Source organism: Malus sylvestris, chromosome 13 (genome assembly GCF_916048215.2).
Source record: "Malus sylvestris chromosome 13, drMalSylv7.2, whole genome shotgun sequence".
NCBI classification, from domain to species: Eukaryota; Viridiplantae; Streptophyta; class Magnoliopsida; order Rosales; family Rosaceae; genus Malus; species Malus sylvestris.
The window spans coordinates 29,694,397-29,715,429 of record NC_062272.1 but is presented as its reverse complement, the minus strand read 5'-3'; positions in this window follow the sequence as shown (position 1 = coordinate 29,715,429).

Below are 21,033 nucleotides of genomic sequence, written 5' to 3'. Positions count from 1 at the left end.
ACTTGTTTGCCACTCCTCAATGTAATTGCTTTGGCTGTTTCGAATCCCCCTTTTGGATTTGCAACGGTTGAACTAGGGAGTCTTCCTTGGTCTCGAAACTGTCCTACAAACTCCGCAATTTGCCCAATTTGTTTTTCCAAGTGATCCACCCTTTTAGCTTGGGTTTGCAATGCTGTGGTTTGATTCTCTAGCCCCTGAGACAAAGTGTTGAGTAATTTAAGAATTGTATCATTATCCAAGGACGTACCTGAATTTGGTTGGGCAGATTGTATTTGAGTTTGATTTGGTGCGAATGGCGTTTGATAGAAACCCGGGAGTTGTTGCCGAAATGTGTTTTGTTGTTGGCCTTGTTGGGGTTCCCGCCATTTGAAATTCGGATGATCACGCCAACCGGGATTGTAGGTGTTAGGAAAGGGATCATTCCTTTGTTGGTATTGCTGCCCAAAGCCCACGGCATTGAGGGTCTCCCACCCTCCGTTCTCGATCAATTGTGGGCACTTGTCCGTAGGATGTCCTTGCATGGAACATACACCACACGCACTTACATTTTGAACTTTTGGCCCTTCCACAACCTGAGAAAGCAACGTAGTAAGGTTAGCCATTTGATTTTGAAGTTCGGTTATGGCACTTACCTCATTCACTTGGTGTTGCCGTGGGGTGCCTCTTTGGCCAGCACCTTCGTATTGTTGAGCGTTCAACGCTCGATTGGCAATCAACGTCTTTGCTGCCGTGGGAGTCTTGTCCACCAAAGCTCCTCCCGCCGAAGCATCTAGCATTTGTCGTTCGATTGGTAGAAGTCCCTCGTAGAAGTATTGTAAAAGAAGCTCCTCCTTCATTTGATGCTGTGGACAAGAAGCAACAAGAGATTTAAAACGTTCATAATATGTAGGAAAAGACTCACCTTCTTCTTGTTGAATTCCACTTATCCTTTTGCGTAGGAGGATGACTCGAGAAGTTGGGAAAAACTTCTCCAAGAAAGCTCGCTTCATGCTTTCCCAAGATGTGACCGTTCCGGGAGCTAATTCATACAACCAATCTTTCGCCTTTTCCATGAGAGAAAAGGGAAAGGCCTTCATCTTCAATATACTCCCGTCGACATTGATTGGAGTCATGCTTGAACACACCACCTCGAATTCTTTCAAATGCTTGTTAGGATCCTCCATGGACAACCCATGGTACTTTGGAATATGGTGTAGCAAACTTGACTTTAACTCGAATTCCTCGGTCTTTCCTAGGGCAGCCGCCGGATATTGAATACATAGAGGTGCGGCATTGTCCAATCCCGAAGCCGAGAGCTCCTTGATTGTACGATTGTCTTGTGCCATGACTGTCTCCACTTCACCCACCTGTGCCGTGGGTTCCTCTTCCTCAATCTCAACTTCGGTTTCCGAATTTGAACTTGATTCACTAGGTTCTGGATTCTTCCTCTTTCGTCTCAACTCTCGTTCAAAATCGTCGTCAAAGTCCAAGATGTGTTTACGAACCGGATGAGAGCTCCGAGTCATAAACTAGTACCTAAAAACAAGAAACAAAAACAAAGTAAAAATCTGGACTCAAGTAAAACAAATTGAAATAAAACAATCCAAGGGATTAGCAACTTTGCTAATCCCCGGCAACGGCGCCAAAATTTGATGTGAAAATTATGTTGACACTCAAATTAACCCTCTTTTTATCAATTGTAGCAAAGTATGTAAGTAGGGATCGTTCTAAACCGGGGATTAGGAGGGATTGCAAAATCACTTGAAAACTGACTCAAATACGTAAAAACAAGTTTAAAACACTAAACTAGACTCAAAGAATGCAAAACTAAACTTTAAAACACCAAAACAAACCAAAAGACTCAAAACAGCCCAAAAACACTCAAAACTGCCTTAAAACCACAATCTGGGCAGTTTTGAACACTAGACACAAACTTGGACGAAAATTGGTTTTAACTTGACCTAAGACACTTAAAAACACAAACTAAAGTGATTTCTAACTACTATGACTCAACTAAGTAAAGGGGGATTGATTTTGGGCGAATTTAACTTTGAAAACAGAAACTTTGAAAACAAACTTAGACAAAAACGTTTTGATGAAAATTAAGATGGTGAAAGGCTAGTTAGAAGGTTCCTTCTCCACACATGAAACATATGCATACGACTTGATTTCCAATTACTCTTTCAATAAACCATGAATGACAATGCCCCAAATTAACTAGATTGACCAATTAATTCTCAGATTTCCCTAGATTCATTGAATTGAATGGGATACGCATTACAACCAAATTATTCTTATCAAGGACCCTAACTATGGAATACGCATGATAGAGACACATATCAAAGATCATTAAGTTCAATGGAAATCATAAGCATTGACGAAGCATTCATAACTATGGGATACGCATGTTACTTTTGCCAAGGATTTACTTAACACAATCGTGACTAGCGACTTTTACTACTTATGAATATAAGTTAATAACGATTAGGTGAAATTCCCTTATACTCTAGCATCAAATTCATGCATGCGAACTAAGTATGCATCCTTAATTAACACACAAGAACAAGTTATCAATCAAATAGATAAGTAAACCACATTCACGATTCATGAAATCATAACTGGAGGTAATCAAGTCATATAAAACATATGATCATGGCTTTGAATTCCCCTCTAACTATAAAGAAATTAGTTCCTCATGTTCGCAAATAAACAAAGATAAATAAATTTAAACATTCTAACAAAGATAGAAAACACCTAGAATCGCTCCACAATCCAAGCTCCTTGAATGGCATGCACGGCTCCAAGAGTTCTTCCTTCTTTTCCTTGCAAACTCACGGCACAATGAGGGATGTTTGGGTGAATGGTGTAGTGAAAATATGGTAGAGGAGGGTGACTAAATGGTGCAGCAAAGGGTGGTATTTATAGGCTGAAATTCGCAGCCCCTATGTAGCAAAGGAAAAGGATTTAAAAGCCTAATTTGTATAGGATAATAACACACAATCCTTGAAGGAAAAGGCTAAGGCTTTTAGAAACCAAGGGGGAAAGGAATAATCAGGTTTCTAGGAGTCCTAGAAAGGTTTGGGGCGTCACTTTTGTAGGAGAAGGGATAAGGCCTTCTAGAAAGGTTATTTTGTGGCTGATTTCTAGAAAAACAAGGGATAAGGTGTGGCACCTTTGTAGGAAAGGATTAGGTCTTCTAGAAATCCCATTTTAAGCATCCTAATCTAGTTAGAAACCCTCCTAAGTGGCTGGAATGTGGATAATTTAGGATTAGGATAAGATAAGATAGGATAAGGTTTGTTTGGATAAGTTAAGCTAAGATAAGGTTATGATGAGGTTTTGGATAGATTCCTTATCTTGAGCTGATTCTTTGGCTTTAATTCTTCTTCTTCATGTAGGAAACCTTGCTTGAGTAGGAAACTTCATGTCTCTAGGAATCCATCTTCATTTAGGACTCCTACATTGATTAGGAATCCTTCTCCATTTAGGAATTCTTCGTGTAAGCCCTTTCCTACTTCAACTAGGAAACTTTGTATCTTCAATTCTTCAACTTCAAAACACATTCCTAGCTTCATCAATCCTTCAAATTCGTCCATCCCTTGTGCTACATATGCATGAACTCCATTCTAGCCCAATTTTGCTCCAAAATGCTCCAAATTGCTTCCTTTTGCTCACTTTGTCTCTAAAACCTGAAAACACATGAAAATAGCTTAAAAGACTAATTTAACTAAGAAAACACAACATAAATGCATAAGAACTAACTAACTAAGGCGCATAAATATGCTCCTATCAAGTCTCACAAGGTTGTAGCGTTTGTTTGAGTTCCTTCCTTCAAGCATGTTACAAAAACTAATTTTTATCCTTTGTGATTGCATGTGAATTCATAAGCTATAACCACAACCAAGCATAAGCAAAGAGTAATTCAAACTTTCATCATGTTAATAACTTTCTTTAACAGCCATGCAATTACAAACCGAATCCTCATCATTGTGTTGGAAGGTACCCTAAGACACAAACACACAAAAACGACTCAAAACACTCTTTTTAGGCTTTTTCAAAACACTTTTTTCAAATTTTTATGTGATTTTCGGAGTTTTATGTTAACACACACTAAAACACACCAAAACTGCTTAAAAACAGCAAGGAACAAGTCTCTAAGTAATGGGTGGTACAATCCCACGAATTTGCATAAAAAACACTTAGTTACCCCCCCACACTTAAATCAAACATTGTCCTCAATGTTTCAAGCATAAAGTTACACAAAACACAAAGAAACCAACAAACAGCAACTTAAATAACTAAACAGGTCAGATTAGAAAACAGCAACAAAGAGAAGGGTTTGAGGAACGCAAATCTGGAATTGGAGTGATTCCTAGGGCTTCCTTTGTTGAATGCATGGGTTGCCTCCCAAGAAGCGCTTGCTTTAACGTCTTGCAGCCGGACGATACTTTTCTTTAAGCTCCCCTAGGTCCCATAGCATGGAATTGATCCTTGAATGGAAGGTGATACTTGAAGTGATCCGGCAATGGTTTAAATTCGAGAGTGGGTGCCTGAATCATTAACAACATGTAAGTATAAAACGTAATTGAAATTGCAGAAGGTGACTTACTTGCTTTGTCCGACAAGAACTCAATGACAAACACCACTTCTTTGAAAGTTTCAGGGACTTTGAATTTGGCCAGATTTACTACGATGGTTGTGATTTGTCCCGTGTCATCAAATTCAACTTCTTTGGGGATGGTTGTCTCAAGTACATGCTCTTTGATGAATTCTAGATACTCCCCAGCCACTTTCTTCTCTTGAATCCTTCTTCTTGGTGTACAATTCTCTTCAGGGATTTCAACACAATCTGGAACTTGTTTTGGTGTACCAAGAATTGGGATATCACTTTGCACCTTGGGAAGGGCTTCCACGATGTCTTTTTCACTCTCTTCTTCCTTGGGAATCAAAAACCTACGAGGAAAAGGGACATTTGGTGGAATGGGGTAAGAAAGAATTGAATTTGGAACCAACTTACCTGAGTTGGACGGCATAGGGACTCTAGGAGGCTGCGGCAAGGGTTGTTCTACCCTTGCCGTGGGTGTGTCTTCTTCCTCCTCCTCAATTAGTAGATGTTCGTCCTCCTCTTGGCTTTGTTTGGACGCCCTTGGTTCAGCGCCGACCTCCATGGCACTTCCCAAAGTGATGGCTTTAGTAATTTCAAAATCTTCCATTGAATTTAGAATGTTTGCGTTGGAGAATTCACTTTGTTCTTGAATTTGTGCCATGAACTCCACAATCTGCCCAACGTGCTTCTCTAATTCATCCATCTTGTTGGCTTGATTTTCTGCTTCATGTGTCAAAGAGGTGAGTAATTGAACAATTTGGTCATTATCCATTGACGTACTTGAATTTGTTTGGGAAGATTGTGGTGGTGCATATGGCCACTGATAAAACTCCTCAGATGGCTGCGAGCATTCTTCTTGTTGTGAGCCCTGCGTCAAAGAGGTTAGTACATCAAGAATTTCATCATAACTCATGGGCATACTTGAATTCGATTGGATTTGTTGTGGGGGAGGCGGTGGTGGCTGCATAGGCGTGGTGTAAAACTCCTCATATGGCTGCCAATATGCATCTTGTTGAGCCTCCTTGGCTTGATTTTGTGAGCCCTGCACCAAAGAATTTAATTCGTTAAGAATTTGATTATAATCTATTGACGAACCTGAGTTTGATTGAGCATAGTGCATAGGTCTTGAATAGAACTCCTCATATGGCTGCCAATATCCTTCGTGTTGAGCTTGTTGAGATTCCCACCACATAGAAGTTGAATGATCACTCCAATCTCTTTGTGGACATTGATTGGCTTGATATCCTTGCCCATAAGACGCACCAAATGTAGGGACACTTTGCATTGTGGTCCTTTCGGCATACTGCGACAATTGAGAAGTAAGAGTTGCCAATTGAGCTTGAATGCTAGCAAAATCCATGTCCTACTTCTCTAGTACCTAAAATCAAAGAAACAAAACTATATCAAATATCAAAAGTAAATAAAACAAAGCAAAACAAAATCAGTAACTAAGATAGAAAACAAACGAATATAAAAATAAAAAGAAACAACGAGGGATTAGCAAAATTGCTAATCCCCGGCAACGGCGCCAAAATTTGATGCGTAAAATAACTAAACACACAAATTAAACCCTCTTGTTGACAATTGTAGTATGGATACGTAGGGATCGTTCTTAAACCGGGGATTAGGAGGGATTGCTAAAACACTCTAAACTGACTCAAATATGTAAAACTAGGTTTAAAACACTCAACTAGACTCAAAGAATGCAAAACTAAACTCTAAAACACTAAAACAAATCAAAAGACTCAAAACAGCACCAAAAACACTCAAAACTGCCTTAAAACACTTTCTGGGCAGTTTTGGGACTCTAATGCAAACTTGGACGAATTTTGGTTTTCTAATGACCTAAAACACTTAAAAATATAATCTAAGACAAGTTCTAACTAATATAACTCAAAGAAATAAAGTGGGGTTGATTTTGGACGAATTTAAATTAAATGGCAGATTGTAAAGAAAACAGTAGACAAAATTGTGATGAATTAATGAATGATGGAAGAGCTAAGGGGTTCTTCTCCACACATGAAATATATGCAACGTAAATCAATTTCCAGTTATCAATTCAATAAGTTGTGAACCTCGACACTCCAAGTTAATTAGGTCCGCTTAAATTAACCTTCAGATTTCCCTAGAATCATTGAATTGGATGAATATGCATCGCAAACAAATTATTCCTAACAAGTTCTCTATATGAACAGCATGATAAAGACACAAGTTAGAATCATTACGTTCTTTGGAAATCATAAGCATCGACAAGGCATTTGTAACTATGAAAAGCATGATACTCTTGCCAGGAACCTACTTAACACGATCGTGACTAGCGACCTTCACTACTTGCGTATATAAATTCATAACGATTAGGTGAAACAAACTTATATCCTAGCACCAAATTCAAGCATGCAAATTAAGCGTGCACTCTCAATCAACATACAAGAATAAGTTCTAAATCAAACGGTTAAGCAAATTGTATTCACGACTTATGCAACGATAACTGAAAGTAATCAACTTATTTCACATATATAATCATGGTTTTGAATACACCCTTAGCCAAAACGAATTTAGCCAATCATACTCAAAGCAAAACAAAGATTACATGAATTAGACATTGAAATATAAGATAGAATACACCTAAAATTGTTCAACAACTCAGAATGAAGAGCCAAACAATTGAGTGAATCTGTCCCCTTTCCTTGCTTGCGGCAGATTGGATGTTGGTGGTTTCTTGGGTAATTGAATGATGTAGAATGGATGGAAGACGTATGGAAGTGTTTAGGGTTGATGGGTGGTGCGGCTAGGGTGGTTTTGTGGCAGAAATTTGGGTGAATGGTGGTAGAATGGGGCTGTTGAAGATGGAGTTCAGTTTCTGGCGTGAATGGTGAGTTTCTGGATGAATGGGGCTGTTTGTGGCTGCACAAACATGTTTATTTAAAGGGATTAGGAAATTAAAAACCCTAGGCTAATTAGGTAAACAGAAATTTAAGTCAAAGGCTTCTAAAAATAGGAAATCAAATCAGGAATTAAAGGAAATTAGGCAAGGGAAATTCGGCTAGGGTTTAAAACACAAAAGGAAAGTGTTTTAAAGCTTAGAATTAGGAAATAATCCTCTCCCTTGCACGGCAAGGAAGAGGAAATACCAAGGGGGGTGCGGCAAGGGTTCAAAAGGTGCACGAGATGTGTATTTGATGTCCTAGAATGCTTAGGAAGTCTTCATAATTGCTGGAACTTTTAGGGATATTTAGGAAAAATCAAACCAAAGTAGGAAACTTTGGCTTCACTTTCCTATTTCAAGTAGGAATCCTTGTTGGAGTAGGAATCCTCATGTGATTAGGAATCCATCTTCCATTAGGAATCCTTCTTGGAGTAGGAATCCTTCGTCGATTAGGAATCCATCTTCCATTAGGAATCCTTCTTGGAGTAGGAATCCTTCGTCCCATACACCTATCCCAGTCATAAACCCATCGTTCTACACCATTCATAACCCCCAAAACTCACCCATTCGTGTGCAGCAGCAAGGAGAAAGAAGGAAGGACTCTTGGATGCTTAAGCTTCATCGTTGGTGCATTCTAGGTGTAATTCGTTTTATGCTTTCAATGTTTAATTTCTTTTCCTTTTGTTTTGCTACGAACATGAGTGGCTAAACCCCTATTGGTTAGGGGTAATTTCGAAGCCATGACTATGTATGCAAGTTGATTTAATAAATTCCAGTTATGAGTTCTTGAATCGTGAATGCAATTGGCTTAACTGTGCGAGTAATAACTTATTTGTGTTTGTTAATTAGGGGTCGACACTTAATTGGCTTGCATGAATATGTTGCTAGAATATAAGGTTGTTTCACATAATCGTCACACACTTATATTCATATGTAGTGAAGGTCGCTAGTCACGATCGCGTTAAGTTCAATTCCTAACATGAGTGACATGATGTCATAGTTGCAAGTGCTTTGTCAATGCTTATAGTTTTCATTGAACGTAATGATCTTTGATTGTATCTTTATTATGATGTCATGTAGGGAACTTTTGAGGAATGCTTTGGGTTGTCGAATGATGTCATCCAATCCAATAACACAAGGAAAACTTGAGAATTAACTAGTGATGTCACGGTTAATTTGGGGCATTGTCATTCATAATTCAACGAAGGAATAACTGGAAATTGAGTCGTTTGCATACTTGTCATGTGTGGAGAAAGAGCCCCTAACTAGCCTTCTACCCATCTATTTCACAAAAATCGTTTTTACAATCTGCCCTATTTCCAATCTGTTTTCTTTATTTTAATTTTCGTCAAAACAAAATCCCCCTTTATTTTAGAGTCTTAGATTAGTTAGAAAGGGTGTTAGTTTATGTTTTCTAGTGTTTTGAGTCAAGTTATAACATAAATTCGTCCAAATTTGTGTTAGTACTCAAAACTGCCCAGATTGTGCTTCTAAGGCAGTTTTGAGTGTTTATTTGTTGTTTTGGTTCCTTTGCCTTGTTTTGGTGTTTTAACTTTTAATTTTACATTCTTTGAGTCTAGTTTAGTGTTTTAACTTTGTTTTTACATCATTGAGTCAGTTTCAAGTGTTTAGCAATCCCTCCTAATCCCCGGTTTAGAACGATCCCTACTTACATCTTTGCTACAATTTGACAAAAAGAGGGTTTAATTTGTGTGCTTATCTATTTCGCATCACCTTTCTTATTGTCATGTTTTGCTTCTCTAAATCAACACGAACTCTCCCACCACGTTGTCTTCGATTTGGTACCTGCACCATACAAGGTAACAACCTATTAGTTGAAATGGGAATCGAAATTGGAATAGGTGGCTTACCTTTGTACGGCAAAGAAGTGGTAGCACTATGGACAAATGCACAAGGGTTGCATTTGGGAAGATTTGATGATTTCAAGGTTGGGGCCGTGCACTCTTTGTTGTTCACTGCAATTCCTTCCTCGATGGTGGGTTGTGGTACATTCTTCTTGACTAGTGTTGACCATTCCCGCCCTATATTTTCAATTACATTAATAGCACAACAAGAACGAACATCATTAGTATTCGCAACCGATTCAGAAACCTTAAAGTTAATCATATCACCACCAAAGGCCATAGTTACTGCTCCCTTGGCCACGTCAATCTTGGTTTGAGCTGTTTTCATGAAAGGACGTCCAAGTAAGAGTGGTGATGATGGAGAGTGTACCGAATCTTCCATGTCAAGCACATAAAAATCTGCAGGAAAAATCAAATGGTCTACCTGCACCAAAACATCCTCCAAAACTCCTTTCGGATATGCATTAGATCGATCGGCTAATTGAATAATAACACCATCATGTTTAAGCTCTCCTAGATTCATCGATGCATAAACAGAATATGGCATGACATTGATTGATGCATCTAAATCTAGCATAGCATGATCAAACCTCGTATTACCAATAACACAAGGGATAGTGAAACTACCTGGATCTTTGCATTTAGGTGGTAACTTTCTTTGCAACAACGCAGATACATTCTCACTTACGTGTACCACCTCTTTCTCCCGAATCCGATTCCTTGTTGTGCAAAGCTTCTTCAAGAACTTAGCATATTTCGGGATTTGCTTTATTGCATCGAGGAGTGGGATGTTGACATGCACCTTCCTAAACGTCTCCAGAATGTCTTTTTCCTCCTCGTCGTTCTTGGCAAGCATCAACCTGCTAGGAAAGGGCACATTTAGTGGAATAGAACTTGATTGGGTCGAATTATGACTTACCTTAGGTGTACGACACGGCAAAGGTGCAATAGGAGGCTGCGAAATTGTTTTCTCCTTCCTTGCCGTGGTTGAAGTTTGGGGTTCTTCCTCAAACAGTAGCTTTTTATCCTCTTTTTGACTTGAATTGGATGCTTGGGGTTTGGTTCCAACTTGTTTGCCACTCCTTAATGTAATTGCTTTGGCGGTTTCGAATCCCCCTTTTGGATTTGCAACGGTTGAACTAGGGAGTCTTCCTTGGTCTCGAAACTGTCCTACAAACTCCGCAATTTGCCCAATTTGTTTTTCCAAGTGATCCACCCTTTTAGCTTGGGTTTGCAATGCTGTGGTTTGATTCTCTAGCCCCTGAGACAAAGTGTTGAGTAATTTAAGAATTGTATCATTATCCAAGGACGTACCTGAATTTGGTGGGGCAGATTGTATTTGAGTTTGATTTGGTGCGAATGGCGTTTGATAGAAACCCGGGGGTTGTTGCCGAAATGTGTTTTGTTGTTGGCCTTGTTGGGGTTCCCGCCATTTGAAATTCGGATGATCACGCCAACCAGGATTGTAGGTGTTAGAAAAGGGATCATTCCTTTGCTGGTATTGCTGCCCAAAGCCCACGGCATTGAGGGTCTCCCACCCTCCGTTCTCGATCAATTGTGGGCACTTGTCCGTAGGATGTCCTTGCATGGAACATACACCACACGCACTTACATTTTGAACTTTTGGCCCTTCCGCAACCTGAGAAAGCAACGTAGTAAGGTTAGCCATTTGACTTTGAAGTTCGGTTATGGCTCTTACCTCATTGATGCGAAATATATTAAGCACACAAATTAAACCCTCTTTTGTCAAATTGTAGTAGAGATGTAAGTAGGGATCGTTCTAGACCGGGGATTAGGAGGGATTGCTAAACACTTGGAAACTGACTTAAAAACTCAAAAACAAAGTTTAAAACACTAAACTAGACACAAAGAATGCAAAAGTAAAGGTTAAAACGCTTAAACAAACCTAAAACTCAAAACAGCAACTAGAAGGCTCAAAACTGCCTAAAAACCACTTTCTGGGCAGTTTTGAGCACCTACACTAATTTGGACGAAATTTGATGAAAACTTGAATCAAAATACTTAGAAACACAAATCAAAATACTTTCTAACTAATCTAAGACTTCAAATGAGAGGGGGATTTGTTTCGGACGAAAATTTAACACAAAACAGAAACTTTAATTAGCACAGATTGTAAAAACGATTTTGGTGAAATAGATGGATAAAAGGCTAGTTAGGAGGTTCTTCTCCACACATGTCACACTTGCAAACAAAACGATTTTCAGTTGTTCTTCCAATAAATTATAAATACTCAACGCCCCAGATTAACCGTGAATTGCACTAATTAACCCTCAGTTTTTCCACAAGTTATTAAGTTGGATGATTGCATACGACAACCCAAAACATTCCCTACAAGTTCCCTACATGAATTGCATAATAGAGATACAAGCAAGAATCATTACGTTCTATGAAAAACATAAGCATTGACGAAGCATTTGTTACTATGAATTGCATGAAACTTATGCTAAGAATTCATTCAACGCGATCGTTTTCAAGCGATCTTCACTACTTGTGATTATAAGATTGTAACTATTAGGTGAAACTCCCTCATAATCTAGCATCATATTCATGCATGAAAACTAAGCGTGCACTCTCAATCAACATACATAAATAAGTATCAATCAAATAGATGAACGAATTGAATCCACAACTTATGAAATAACAACTGAATGTAATCGAATCAAATTGCAAGCATGTACATGGTTTCGAATTACCCCCCAACTAAGGGGGTTTAGTTCCTCATACTCACAACACAAAGTTTATTGAATTGAAACATTGAAACATAAGAAAGATCACACCTAAAAATTCCAGCAATCTAAATTGCACAGCAGGAACATCTAAGAACCTTCCTCCTCTTCCTTGGTTGCGGCACAGGGGTTTGTGATGGTTTTTGGGGGTTATGGATGGTGTAGAATGGTGGAAAAGTGTGTAGGATAGGTGTATGGGACGGCTAGGGTGGTTTTGGGTCAGAAAATATGGTGAATGATGAAGGATAGGTGCTGTTGAAGATGGGGAATGGTTTCTGGCGTGAAGGATTAATTTCTGGATTATGGAGAGGGTTGTGTTCGGCCAAAGGATGTAAAACACATATATATAGGCACCTAAAACCCTAAAGAAATCAGGTTAGACAATGGGCTAGGGTTTAGGTGCGGCTAGGGTTAGAAAATCCACAAGGAATTAGGGTTTACAATCAGATTTTTGCATGGGAAAAGGCCTAGGGTGCGGCTTGGGCTTAGGGTAGATAGATTAGGGTTTAACTTGGCAGAATTTAAATGATTAGGCCCTAGGGTGTGGCTGATTAAATGGGCTAGGATTAGGGTTAAGGTGCGGCATAGGTCCAAGAAGTGAGGATGGGTCATCCAAAAGCCCAAAGCCGAGAATAGAAACTCACGAAAATGGAAACCTCCAAGAATAGAAACTTCCAACTTTTAGAAACTTTGGTTGCCAATTCCGATTTAGGAAAGATCAACCCAAAATGGAAACTTTTAGGCTTAGCTTTCCTACTTCAAGTAGGAAACCTCAAATCTTCAATTCTTCAATTTCATCCCAACCTTGTGTTCCAAGCATGTTCTTTTCAATTCAAGCTCACATTTTGCTCCAAAAGCTCCAACTTCTATCATTTCATGTAATATGTCCTTTAAACCTGAAAACACATGAAAGTATCTTAAAAGACTACTTTAACGAAGAAAACATAACAAAGATGCATAAGAACTAGCTAACTAAGGCGCATAAATATGCTCCTATCACTCATTCACTTGGTGTTGCCGTGGTGTGCCTCTTTGTCCAACACCTTCGTATTGTTGAGCGTTCAACGCTCGATTGGCAATCAAAGTCTTTGCTGCCGTGGGAGTCTTGTCCACCAACGCTCCTCCCGCCGAGGCATCTAGCATTTGTCATTCGATTGGTAGAAGTCCCTCGTAGAAGTATTGTAGAAGAAGCTCCTCCTTCATTTGATGCTGTGGACAAGAAGCAACAAGAGATTTAAAACGTTCATAATATGTAGGAAAAGACTCACCTTCTTCTTGTTGAATTCCACTTATCCTTTTTCGTAGGAGGATGACTCGAGAAGTTGGGAAAAACTTCTCCAAGAAAGCTCTTTTCATGCTTTCCCAAGATGTGACCGTTCCGGGAGCTAATTCATACAACCAATCTTTCGCCTTTTCCATGAGAGAAAAGGGAAAGGCCTTCATCTTCAATATACTCCCGTCGACATTGATTGGAGTCATGCTTGAACACACCACCTCGAACTCTTTCAAGTGCTTGTTAGGATCCTCCATGGACAACCCATGGTACTTCGGAATATGGTGTAGCAAACTTGACTTTAACTCGAATTCCTCGGTCTTTCCTTGGGCAGCCGCCGGATATTGAATACATAGAGGTGCGGCATTGTCCAATCCCGAAGCTGAGAGCTCCTTGATTGTACGATTGTCTTGTGCCATGACTGTCTCAACTTCACCCACTTGTGCCGTGGGTTCCTCTTCCTCAATCTCAACTTCGGCTTCCGAATTTGAACTTGATTCACTAGGTTCTGGATTCTTCCTCTTTCGTCTCAACTCTCGTTGATAGGAGCATATTTATGCGCCTTAGTTAGCTAGTTCTTATGCATTTTCGTTATGTTTTCTTCGTTAAAGTAGTCTTTTAAGCTACTTTCATGTGTTTTCAGGTTTAAAGGACATATTACATGAAATGATGCAATTTGGAGCTTTTGGAGCAAAAAGTGAGCTTGGATTGAAAAGGACATGCTTGGAACACAAGGTTGGGATGAAATGGACGAGTTGAAGGTCAAAGGGAGCTTAAGAAATGAAGAAATGAAAGTGAAGAACAAAGAATTCAGAATTAGAACCCGAAGTTTCTAAAGTTGGAAGTTTCTATTCTTGGAGGTTTCCATTTGTGAGAGTTTCTATTCTTGGCTTTGGGCTTCTAGATGACCCATCCTTACATTCTTGGACATTGCCGCACCATAGGCCCATCTCTAAACCCTAACCCTAGCCGCACCTTAGGCCTTATTCCCACTAAAAATCTGATTGTTTTAACCTAATTTCTGGTGGATTTTGGCTTCTAGAAACCCTAATCTGATTACCCTAGGGTTTTGGATGCCTATATATACTCATTATAACCCCTAGATCAGATCACCACCTCTCATACACAATCATTCACGCCAGAAATCTGCCCTTGCATTCTGCCGCACCTTCCCATCACCAAAGTCCCAAAATTCTGCCCAAAAATCATCCCTAGCCGTATCCCCATCAACCCTAAACCTTTCCCTACCATTCCCCATCCATTCTACACCCTAAATACCACCCAAAACCTGTTCTAAACTTCTCTGCCGCAGCAAGGAGGAAAGGGAAATCATTGATGATCTTGCTGCCAAGTTGGAGCCTTCTAGGTGTTTTCTTTCTTTGGGTTTTAATTTCTAAATTTATGTATCTTTGCTTTGCGAGTATGAGGAACTACACCCCTCTTAGTTAGGGGGTGATTCGAAACCATGTACATGCTTGCAATATGATTTGATTACATTCAGTTGTTATTTCATAAGTTGTGGATTCAATTCGTTCATCTACTTGATTGATAACTTATTTGTGTATGTTGATTGAGAGTGCACGCTTAGTTTTCATGCATGAATATGATGCTAGATTATGAGGGAGTTTCACCTAATAGTTACAATCTTATAATCACAAGTAGTGAAGGTCGCTTGAAAACGATCGCGTTGAATGAATTCTTGGCATAAGTTTCATGCAATTCATAGTAACAAATGCTTCGTCAATGCTTATGTTTTTCATAGAACTTAATGATTCTTGCTTGTATCTCTATTATGCAATTCATGTAGGGAACTTGTAGGGAATGCTTTGGGTTGTCGTATGCAATCATCCAACTCAATAACTCGTGGAAAAACTGAGGGTTAATTAGTGCAATTCACGGTTAATTTGGGGCGTTGAGTATTCATAATTTATTGGAAGAACAACTGAAAATCGTTTTGTTTGCAAGTGTGACATGTGTGGAGAAGAACCTCCTAACTAGCCTTTTATCCATCCTTTTCATCCAAAAACGTTTTACAATCTGTTTTGTTTCAAAGTTTCTGTTTTGTTTTCAATTTTCGTCCAAAACAAATCCCCCTTTATTTTGAAGTCTTAGATTAGTTAGAAAGTGTTTTGATTTGTGTTTCTAAGTGTTTTGATTCAAGTTTTCACTCAAATTCGTCCAAGTTCTTGTTAGGTTCTCAAAACTGCCCAGAAAGTGGTTTTTAGGCAGTTTTGAGTCATTAGGTTGCTGTTTTGAGTTTTAGGTTTGTTTAAGTGTTTTAACCTTTAGTTTTGCATTCTTTGAGTCTAGTTTAGTGTTTTAAACTTTGTTTTTGAGTTTTTAAGTCAGTTTCCAAGTGTTTAGCAATCCCTCCTAATCCCCGGTTTAGAACGATCCCTACTTACATCTTTGCTAAAATTTGACAAAAAGAGGGTTTAATTTGTGTGCCTATCTATTTTCGCATCAAATTTTTGGCGCCGTTGCCGGGGATTAGCAATTTTTTCTAATCCCTTGGATTGTTTTTGTTTCTTTTATTTCACTTTGTTTCTGACTTTGTTTAAATTTCTGACCTAATTTTGTTTCTTGTTTCTTAGGTACTAATGTATGACTAGAAGCTCTCAACCGATTCGTGCAAACATCTTGGATTTTGACGACGATTTTGAGAGGAAGTTAAGAAGAGCTAGAAACCAGCAAGAACATCATCCACCCAATTCCGAATCTGACCTTGAAGAAAACGTCCAAGAAGAGGAGGAGGAAGCCACGGCAGGGATATTTGAAGAAGTCCAAGGCATGGCGGTGGACAACCGTACACTCAAGGAGCTTTCCGCCTCAGGTTTGGATAATGCCGCACCCTTGTGCATTCAATACCCCATGGCTGCCCAAGGTAAGACGGACGATTTTGAATTAAAGTCAAGTTTGCTTCATCATATTCCTAAATACCATGGCTTGTCCATGGAAGATCCTAACAAACATTTGAAAGAATTTGAAGTAGTTTGCTCTAGTATGACTCCCGTCAATGTTGACGGAAATATCTTGAAGATGAAGGCTTTTCCATTCTCTTTGATGGATAAAGCCAAGGATTGGTTATACAAGTTAGCTCCCAGCACTGTCACTTCTTGGGAGAGTATGAAGAGAGCGTACTTGGAGAAGTTCTTTCCAACTTCTCGCATCATCCTCCTACGCAAAAAGATAAGCGGAATTCAGCAAGAAGAAGGTGAGTCTTTTCCTACATATTATGAACGATTTAAATCACTTGTTGCTTCTTGTCCACAGCATCAGATGAAGGAGGAGTTGCTCTTGCAATATTTCTACGAGGGCCTACTACCTCTAGAACGTCAAATGCTTGATGCTTCGGCGGGGGGAGCATTGGTGGATAAAACACCCATGGCTGCCAAGGTCTTGATTGCTAATAGAGCGTTGAACGTTCAACAGTACGAGGGTGTAGGCCAAAGAGGACCCTCACGGCACCAAGTACATGAGGTAAGTGCGACTTCCGATCTTCATTCACAATTGGCTAATCTTACTTCTATTGTTTCACAGATGGCCGAGGGAATGAAGATGCAAGGACCTGTGGTATGTGGCGTATGTTCTATCCAAGGACATGTCTCCGAAAAATGTCCTCAACTCATCGAGAATGGCGGATGGGAGAGTGCGAATGCCATTGGGTTTCAAAGCCAAAATCAGTCAAGACACGATCCATACTCCAACACATATAATCCGGGGTGGCGAGACCACCCAAATTTCAAGTGGAGGGATCCCTAACAACCTCAAAACCAAGGAGGCTTTAGGCAACAACCCCCGGGGTTCTTCACCAAGCAGTACACACCCAATCAAAACCAACCATAATCTGACCCAAATGCTTCAGGTACGTCCCTAGACAATGATGCACTTCTTAAGATACTAACCAAGTTGACTCATGGGCAGGAAAAGCAAACCCAAGCAATGCAAAGCACGAACATTAGGGTAGATCAATTGGAGAAGCAAATTGGGCAGATTGCGGAGTTTGTTGGGCAGTTTAGAGAACAAGGAAAGCTTCCTAGTTCAACCATTGCGAATCCAAAAGGAGGTTTTGAAACCGCCAATGCAATCATGCTAAGGAGTGGAAAAGAAGTTGGGGCAGGTCCTACACCACCAAAATCAGGTCCCAGAGAGGATGAAACGTTGAAATCTGAAGAGGAGACACCAAGTCCACTCACGGCAAAGGTAGCACCACCTTTGCCGCAAGCACCCATGGCCCCTAAGCCATCCAATCCGTCCACCCTAGGTAAGATGAGTCAAAGTTTGGTTAATTCTAACATTATTCCACCCAATGTGCCCTTTCCTAGCAGATTTTTGCAATTCAAGAATGAAGAGGAGGAAAAAGATGTTCTAGAGACATTTAGGAAGGTTCAAGTTAACATACCTCTCTTGGATGCAATCAAGCAAATCCCGAAGTACGCCAAGTGTTTGAAGAAGCTTTGTACAACAAAGAAACGTTTTCGGGAGAAAGAAGTGGTACAGGTAAGTGAGAATGTGTCTGCCATGATACAACGTAAACTACCTCCTAAATGCAAAGATCCGGGTAGTTTCACCATTCCTTGTGTCATTGGTAATACTAGTTTCAAATCTGCCATGTTAGACTTAGGTGCATCCATAAATGTTATGCCATATTCAATTTATGCATCTATGAACCTAGGCAAGTTAAAAAATGATGGTGTAATCATACAATTGGCCGATAGATCTAATGCATATCCAAAGGGAGTTGTGGAAGATGTTTTGGTGCAGGTTAATCATTTGATCTTTCCGGCGGATTTCTATGTTCTTGAGATGGATGAATCAGATCATGCTCCTTCATTGCCCATTCTCCTTGGACGGCCTTTCCTGAAAACAGCTCAAACCAAGATTGATGTAGCCAAAGGAGAAGTAACTATGGCATTTGGTGGTGATATGATTTGTTTTAAAATTTCTGAATCCATTGAGACTCCTAACGTTGTTCGTTCTTGTTGTGTTATGGATACAATAGAAAAGATAGGGACAGACCATTCAGCCCCTAACACAAAGGTTGCATCAAGAACCATGCAAGACGAGGGAATTGGAGTAGAGCATAAGGACCCCACGGCCACTGACCTTAAGATACCCAATGTGGCCGAGAACACCATGAGAAAAAAAGTTCATGTTACTGCCACTTCATCACAACACCAAGGTAAGGCACCTAGTCCAAATTCAATTCCCATTAAAGTTGATAGGTGGTTTCCTTCTTTGGTGCAGGCACCCAAGCAAATCTCCGATGGTGGGCACATGAACATGAACCTTAGGCAACACAACGCACCCATCAACAAACATCACTATCCATTTCCGTTCAAGGATGCAATGTACAAGAACTTTGTGGGGCAGGTTGTGGAGGAGATCCCACTCCATGCCGTGGGCTCCAATGGGGCATGATTGTGTTTTTCGTCCGGCTGTACGACGTTAAGGAAAGCGCTACTTGGGAGGCAACCCATGCAATTCAACAAAGGAAGACCAAGGAATTACTTCAATTCCAGATTTGCGTTCCTAAACTCTTCACTTTGTTATTTATTTCGAATCTGCCTATTTAGTTGTTTTAGTTGCTGTTTGTGTGTTTCTTTTTGTTTAGTGTGATTTTATGCTTGAAACATTGAGGACAATGTTTGATTTAAGTGTGGGGGGGTAACTAAGTGTTTTAAATGCAAATTCGTGGGATTTTATCACCCTTAACTTGGAGACTTGTTCCTTGCTGTTTTTAAGTGTTTTTGAGCAGTTTTGGTGTGTTTTAGTGTGTTTTGAAGTAAAAATCCGAAAATCACATAAAAATTTGAAAAATTTGTTTTAAAAACCCAAAAAGAGTTGTTTTTGTGTGTTTGTTTGTGTCTTAGGGTACCTTCCAACACAATGATGAGGATTTGGTTTTTAAGTGCATGACTGTTAAAGAGAGTGATTAACATGGATGAAAGTTTGATTTACTCTTTGTTTATGCTTGGTTGTGGTTATAACTTATGAATTCACATGCAATCATAAAAGAAAAAAATCAGTTTTTGTAACATGCTTGAAGGAAGGAACTCAAACTAACGCTACAACCTTGTGAGACTTGAGCCTAAACGTTTATTTGGAGAGTTAAAATCTGTGCATTCTTTGTTTTCTAAGTCGTTGCATGATCTCATTATTCCTTGCTTGGTTACTATTTAGAAGGCGTTTCATCATTTAGTTCCAAATGCTAGAACTCATGCCCATTTCATTCAAAGCATGTTATTGATTTGCATAACACATATTCAAGATAAAGTTGTGTAGTTACCACCACCTTAGCCAAACTGCCGTGTATCCCATATCATTTTATGTTTAAGTTTAACCCCGTTGAGCCTTGTTTAGCCTATGTTGTTGTTAACCCACATTATCCTCACCTAGCCTAGATTAGGACCATCCATACCTTGTTCTTAAAGTATAGTAAAGCATGATTCAAATTGAATTCCTTTTGATTTATGTTGGCAGAAAACAAGTGTGGGGGAAGTATTTCTTTTGTGATTTTGTGTGCCATAGGCACGTGTGGAAAGAAAAGAAAAAAAAAAAAGAAAAAAAAAATTCGTGGAAAAAGAAAAAAATGAAGAAAAAGTATGAGAAGTATGAAAAAAAGAGTTGAAAAGTTGAGACAAAGACTTCCAAAGTATTGTGGGTTGAAGTAAGGGTCCAAAACAATGAATTTGACCCTAAGGAGTTGTTTAAGTATCCCCCTTGTGTGTTAAAGTTAATTTCTGCAATCTAAGTGAATTCTAAGTTTCAATTTCATTGCTTTGCTTACTATCGCTTGAAGAACGTTTGTTTTCCTTATCCTTTCCTTGTTAACCAATACCCCGAGCCCCATTACAACCCTTAACTTCTATCTTGAGTGTTATGTGTTTCAATCTGTGGAGTTTGAATTTGGTATGAGCATATGGTGTCACTGGTTCTCGCATCTAAGTAGTAGCATTCCATAAACTTTGTGTTGTGAGTATGAGGAACTAAACCCCCTTAGTTGGGGGGTGATTCGAAACCATGTACATGCTTGCAATATGATTTGATTACATTCAGTTGTTATTTCATAAGTTGTGGATTCAATTCGTTCATCTACTTGATTGATAACTTATTTGTGTATGTTGATTGAGAGTGCACGCTTAGTTTTCATGCATGAATATGATGCTAGATTATTGATAGGAACATATTTATGCGCCTTAGTTAGCTAGTTCTTATGCATCTTTGTTATGTTTTCTTCGTTAAAGTAGTCTTTTAAGCTACTTTCATGTGTTTTCAGGTTTAAAGGACATATTACATGAAATGATGCAATTTGGAGCTTTTGGAGCAAAAAGTGAGCTTGGAATGAAAAGGACATGCTTGGAACACAAGGTTGGGTTGAAATTGAAGAGTTCGAGATTTGAGGTTTCCTACTTGAAGTAGGAAAGCTAAGCCTAAAAGTTTCCATTTTGGGTTGATCTTTCCTAAATCGGAATTGGCAACCAAAGTTTCTAAAGTTGGAAGTTTCTATTCTTGGAGGTTTCCAATTTCGAGAGTTTCTATTCTCGGCTTTGGGCTTTTGGATGACCCATCTTTGCCTCTTGGACCTATGCCGCACCTACCCCTAACCCTAGCCCACTTAATCAGCCGCACCTAGG